This window comes from Engystomops pustulosus, chromosome 6 (genome assembly GCF_040894005.1).
Source record: "Engystomops pustulosus chromosome 6, aEngPut4.maternal, whole genome shotgun sequence".
NCBI lineage: Eukaryota > Metazoa > Chordata > Amphibia > Anura > Leptodactylidae > Engystomops > Engystomops pustulosus.
In genome coordinates this window covers 68,326,865-68,333,861 of record NC_092416.1, presented here as the reverse complement: position 1 = coordinate 68,333,861, position 6,997 = coordinate 68,326,865, and the positions used below count along the sequence as shown (strand labels likewise).

Sequence of the window (6,997 nt, the reverse complement as noted above, 5' to 3'; positions counted from 1 at the left end):
TCCAGAACACCAGCACATCATCGATGTAGCGATGCCACCCGATTACGTGCTCCTGGAAGGCCTCAATTGTCTGCAACATAGTTTTTGTGACCAGTATAGACATTTACAGATATCTGTGTATTATACTCATGTATTTAATTAAGGTGGCTTTTTAGGTGTTTGTATTCAATGTGTGTGTGCGTGTGTACATGGGCCCATGTATGTGTCTGTCATTATATGTCATGTTGGTGTAGTAGCCTTCTATGTTATATCTTACTTATCATGTATATCTATATATATATTGTCTTTCTGTGTTGGATTGAATCATGTTATCGTACAAGAATTCTTATCCAGTTTTTATACATTATGGCACATTGATTATTTATTTATTTATTTATTCACTTATTGATTAATTCATGTATATCCACATTTTGCACTTTAGAGGTATTTTTATTATTATTCGTCATCTTTTCAGTGTTTATTATCTATATTTTTATGTAGTATCATTGCAATAATATCTTTGCAGGATACATACATACATACTTACCTTAGGCACTTTACATACAAGAACCATCCCTCTTGTGTTAGATCTGTGCGGCGCTGTACGCCGCGATGGGGGTCACATGACATTTCATCATGTGACTCGCGGGCACAATACACACTTACCTCAGGCACTTTCTACATACAAGAACTATCCCTTCTGTGCTAGATCTGTGCGGCGCTGTACGCCGCGATGTGGGTCACATGACATTCCATCATGTGACTCGCGGGCACAAAATAGGCGCATGCGCACTACACTGAGGAGGACGCCGAGCGCCCATTTTTTCATCACAGCGCTCCACACCTGCCGCCACTGATTACATCTACACAGGTATTTATACTGTGTCACCCATCCCACCAGTCACCCCTGAGGAAGCCACTGTGAGTGGCGATACACGTGGGGCCTCTTCCAGCCCCCCCCCCTTTTTGCCTGCCAGCCCAGCGTCTATTGGTAACTATTATCATATACTGCTTTACCATGTTTTGTATATTGGCCTTTTTTCTTGCCATATTGTTGTAGCATATCCTTTTGTTACTTCTGACACTTTCTTTTTGCTATTTTTTGTATTGCAATAGCTGGACAGGTTTAAGGCTTGGGGGCTGTATAGGGAGGTGTTGCTTTGATGGGTATTTATCATATGCCCTACCCTCCCTGTGTTCTTGTATAGAGGATTGTGATCCTTTTTAAATGTTTTTATTCTATTTTTGGTGTGATTTGTGTATGCATTAATAAAGATTGTATTTTGGTATAGCACATGTTTCTTTTTGTTTCATTTCATCACCTATTTATTATACTTCTGAATAGGACACTGGGGACCCATTACTGCCAATTAGTGTTATTTGGAGTGGTGGTGTCCAACCACAGAGCCACTGCCCAAAACTGGGCCTCGACCAAAAGAACTTAAAATAAAGAACTGTATACTGACCTCCGGTGCTCCTTCACCCTGTGGGTTCCCGGCGCACAACCACAGGCATGTCTATGCACCCTGCCAGCGCACGCACTATGACATGGCCAATTACATCACAGTGTGTGCACCTGGCAGCGAGAATAGAAGTGCCTCTGGCTGTCTAACAGAAAGTTGCGGTGCAAAGAGAAACCTTGGGCAGTGGGGAGAAAAGGAGAATCAGAGGTTTTTTAATTTTTAAGGTGGGGTGTGCAATGGGGACATTTCTTTGGTGGCAGAGCCACCGCTACCATCTCGAACATGACTGACTGTTTCGCTCTGTCCATTGTTGAACGCCGAACAAATCTTAAACAAGTCCTGGTAATGGCCTTAGACTGCGGTCATGCCTGAGCCGTGTAGTTTAGCACAGGTAGCACCTTGTTACGCGGCATAAGTGCTTTCCCCGTGTAGGTGCGTCCACACATTCAATTTTTCAGATGCAGTTTTTGGAGCCAAAAGCAGGTGTGGATAATAAATAACTGTACGTCATCGATACGAGTGCGACACAGCCGGACACTCTGTTCCAGTCCATCTCGATGCTCACTGCAGAGAAAATAGGCAGAGAACGCGTGAAGTCCTGCATTGGTAAGTGTTTTTTTCCCCTGCAGGCCAAGGTGCATAGAGGAGGACCCCAGGAAAATGGAAATTACCTCAGTTTTCTGGTATAGACAGGTACATCTCCCCCATAGTTGTAACTAATATACCCTTCCCCAACACACAACTAACCAGATAATGTCCCCCATAAAACTGTACCAACACATATCAAGTATGCTTCCTCCAAAACCACACTGATGCTCCATATATCAAATATAACATTGTGTTATGGAAGTGCAAATATGAAAATCTTTATTTACAGATCAGTAGAAACAAATTCTTTAAAAACATAATTTAAATACATTTTAAAGATAAGAAGTTACGACCATTTTATCAGTGACATTTGTAAAACAATCTGGTTGAGGCACATCTTCATGGTACAAGAGTTCATAAGACGGTCACTTGGATTACTTCTTCATAAGACGATAGCATGGAGCTTCTGTGCATTTTTCTCCAATCAATTAGAATCTGGAATAGATAACACCACTATAAAACAACCCAACTAACCCATCGAATTCCCTGCACAGCCATCCCATCAACAAAAAAAGGACAAAATCCATAACGAGGGAATTCTGAACCTTTACTTCTTTCAATGAAAAATGAAACGGAAGCTTCCGGAATCAGCTTTAGGCTACAACTGGATATTCTAAGACCAAATACACAACTAACCCAATAATAGCCCATCACCGATTCCATCCACAGCCATCCCATCAACAAAAAAAGGACAAGATCCATAACGAGGGAATTCTGAACCATTACTCCTTTCAATGAAAAATGAAACGGTGGCTTCAGGAAGCAGCTACAATTAGAGACAAAAGAACTTACCAAATATTAGAACCAGGCCATTGCCTGGAAGGCTAGAAGGATGTTCCTGGATTTTTCTGGATGACAAAATGACATCCAAGTCAACTTTGAGACCTACATTAAAAAATGAGAGCGGGCAAAACCTTTCCATAAATTGACAAACGTCAGCATCTAGAAAACGCAGAGCAAATGTATAACTTTTTCTTTAGGGAAGAAGCCAGAACATCATATAGTAAACAGCCATTTTTGAGCAGCGGCCAAGGGTCATTTGCAGCTGTGGCCATGTGATTATGTTGCAGGAGCAAAGGAATAATAGCGATTGCTGGCTTCTCAAGTTGTTTCAGCAGCGGCCAAGGGGCTTATGGCGGCTGTGGCCATGTGACTGTGGCAGTGGCAAGGGATTAAAGCAACTTCTGGCATCTCATTTTTTGTTAAAGGGGTTTTAACCTCAAACTCAAGTTAGGCCCTGTCCACAGGGGGCCCAGCTTGCTGATTGGTAGGGGTGCTAGTGATAAAGCCCCACAGATCACAAAAACAAGTGGTCCAATGTGTGCCAAAGCACCTCAGTCAGACCCCTCGCCGCTCCATGAGAGTAATGCAGCAGACAGCCCGCATAACCATTCTGCTCCATTTCTCTGTATGGTGCTGACGGAGATCGGCGAGCGTGACGCTCGGCAATTTCCATCTGCTCCTTTGAGATGATTGGAGCAGAGCGGTCATGCGCGGTCGTCTGCTCCATTAATCTCCAGGAGCAACAAGGGGTCCGACTGAGGTACATGGAACCCCATCAGACCCCTCGTTCTCATGATCTGTGGGGATCTCGTGACAGACCCCCACCGATAAGCAAGGTTGGGCCCTATCTACAGGATGGGGCCTAACTTGAATTTGTGGGAAACCCCCTTTAAAGGAGCGGCCAAGGGCTTCTGGCAGCAGTGGCCATGTGACTATGTTGCAGAAGCAAAGGAATAACATCAACTTCAGGCTTATTTTATGTTTTACCAGCGGCCAAGGGGCTTGTGGCGGCTGTGGCCATGTGACATGTTGCAGTGGCCAAGGGATTGTGACGTGATCCGGTAGCTATAGATTTAATTGTAGGGCAGGGTGGGCCGACTTTACACCGTATAGTTAACGGTGTATAGTCCATTTATTAATGGGCAAACAATTAACTATAACAGCTAACCTTAACACTAGGGGATGCCAATTTTATCACGGTAACAAAGGAATAACCCCTTAATTATCCCCCATATTACAGTGTGACAAAAACAACTGGGAACAAGGGAGCCGCCAAGACATTGTCCCGGCAGAGTGGCCATAATTAGTCTTAGTTACCCGTCGAATGCCACCTCTGAGACAGCATTTAGAGTATGATACCCTTTCACACGGTGCTACAACGACATCCCTGAATCATCAATGCAACGAGTCATGCTAGGAGCACTTACTGTTTATAGTAGGTCCTCTTGCCTTTGATAGAGATAGTGGCCGGAGTGATAAGGAAGTGGCAACTGCTCCTGAAAAAAAAAATGTAAAAAATAGGAAAATTAAAGACTGACATGTGTTAATATGTTGTACCACAACAATATATAAATCACAGTCCCATGTGTTACATGGATAACATTTCAGCCACAGCCTTCATTACCCTACCAGAAAAAAAATTCATACAACTTTGTAATACCATTTCAAATAATCATAAATTCAGATCGCAAAAACTTAGTGGCTCAGATATATTTAGAGAAAATCATGAAGTCTCTGAGGTCAAACTGTTCTAGTTGCCCATGGAAACCAATCGGAGTGTAGCTTTAATTTTATAAACAGCTGTGGGAAAATGAAAGCTGAGCTCTGATTGGTTGCCATAGGCCCAAGTGTCCTAGGACCTCGCACATGTATTTATTATATGTTTTTATGAGCCGTTATTGAGTTACAGGAGCGTTTTTACTGACACGTTTTGATACTATGCACTTAAAGGGGCGTAATAGTGTATGTCCGTAATTTGTGCCAAATTTATAGCCGATATGCACCACAATTCTGTCATAATAGCATAAAACTAAATGCAACAAGACAAAATAAGTGGAACTGTGTAAGATGCTAAAAACTGACCTGCTTTATTAAAAGCGTGCAACCATAACTTATGCACAGTGCAAATCTTTTAATATATTTTGATCATTAATTTCAACCTTTGGCTCAAACACAGATCAATAAGATTCACTTGAATAAAAAGGCATTTACAAATGACAAAAAAAAATAAAAAATGCCATGACATGTAATTTAGTAGAGCAATGAAATGGTGGAAAGATGGCAGAGACAAGTCTTGGATTTCATCAGGAAACAGATCAAAAGACATTGCAGTATATATAATGAAAATCCTGGACACGCAACCACGTGAGAGCGCATTCACACGATGTGTTGCATCGCGTTGTGTTTTTGACGCATTCCACTGGCTTCAGCCTTGATAACCTGCCAAAAACGCATGCAGTCTTTCAAAGGACTGCTTAAAAACGTGCGTGTTGCATTTCCACTGCTAAAACGCAATGTAACCTTAGCAAGCAATCAAGGCTGAACCCAGTGGAATGTGTCAAAAACGTGACACAAAACGCGAAGCGACGCATCGTGTAAATACGCCCCAACTCTATGCCACAAACGCTACTCTAACAAACAAGCTTCACCAAGCAAAATCACACATGTGAAATCAATAAAACCCACTGACCTGTTGGGAGAAACCACAAAATGGAGAGAGTAAGAGGGAAACATTGGTGTTTTACCACAAGCCTGAAGCATTATATAAAAACACAGACACAAGAGGGTAGGGAGGAAGTAGAAGCTTGAGAGGTCTCCACTCCTGTCTGCTACATGCAAATGAGGCAGAGTCCCATGATTCCTTGCTCTGATGCAAGGGAGCTCCGGTCAGGTAAGTCCAGGTGGGCATAAAGCAATAAAACAAAAGAAAGAGAAAGAAATTGAAGTTTTTGTACAGGATTCTCCCCAAGTGGGTGGGTGGATGACCTTTGGTTTCTCCCTCACAGGACACAGGATATCTTTTCTCAAGTTGGACTTTCATCTCATTTTCACTGCAGCGTCATCGTTGTTGCTCGGTAAACCTAGCAGAGGGGGGAGGAGCTTCCTTCTTGTCTCACTGTCTTCCTGCTAGTGAATAATCCAGCAGGCTGTTGAGGACAAATCTGTAGCAATCTGGTGTCGTCAAAGCTGTCTTGTGCCAAGTGAGGAGTCTCCTGGCGTACCAGATGGGGTCCTTATAGCAATTTATAAGGAGCCAGGTGGCCTGGATATCCTCTATGGCATGAGTGCCCTGGAACAGCCCATAAAGCACCACGTGGTGCGTCATGGAGCTCCTTGGCACAGAATCTTGGAAATAGGGCTCCAGGGTGTCCAACAGGCTCTGGGCAAAGGGGCACCCCCAAAACAGGTGCAGAGGGGTCTCCTCCATCCAGGGGCAACTGGGGCAGTAGGGGGTGTTGCTCAGTCTTCGGGCATACGTGAAGTCCCGCCTTGAATGGCCATCCATGATATGTCCTTGTGCCTGTTGAGCAGTCCTGGGTGACTCCTGGGACAAATTCCAACAAATCTTTGGCTCGGATGAGCTTGTGTACGGTCTTTGGTTTTCACAGGTCGGGCTTCAGTCCCTCCAGTTGGTGCTCCCTCACAAAGCGGACGGCCTGGCCGTAGTACCAGGGCCCGTCCCAGTTGTAAGGGATGGAGCTGTCCCACTTGTCCCAGCCGAGCCCCCTCCAGAGGGGCAGGAGGAAAAAGCGGGACATGGACTTTCCCGCAGATCTTGCAGAGTTCCTCAGGGTCCTGCACACGCAGTCGCAAACAAACAAAATCCAGAGCAAAGTGGGGATGTTCGGGACAACTTTGCCCCCTTGCTTGGCTCCTTGAACATGACCGCTCACTTGACCCGATCCATATTTGATCCCCAAACAAAATGAAAAACGGTCCTGGTAACAGCCTTGCAGACGGGGGCCGGGGGTGGCCACGCCTGAGCCGCGTACTGGATTACAGGCAGCACCTCATTACGCAGGACGAGCGTCTTCCCCTCCAAGGAGAGCTGGCTGAGGCTCCACAGGGTGACTCTGGTGTTGACTTTGGCCAAGCGTTCTTGCCAGGTCTTCAGGGCTGTGCCT

The 6,997-nt window shown here is 44.5% G+C and overlaps 1 long non-coding RNA gene across 1 annotated transcript; it reads right to left on the bottom strand.

The window, feature by feature from the left end:
- Positions 1 to 1,968: 1,968 nt before the first annotated feature.
- On the bottom strand, positions 1,969 to 5,908 carry LOC140135219 (uncharacterized). The gene is made up of 4 exons (XR_011856487.1): positions 5,563 to 5,908; positions 4,301 to 4,369; positions 2,883 to 2,975; positions 1,969 to 2,525 (listed from the first exon to the last, which is right to left on the bottom strand). It is a non-coding gene; the product is annotated as an uncharacterized lncRNA (long non-coding RNA).
- Positions 5,909 to 6,997: the final 1,089 nt, after the last annotated feature.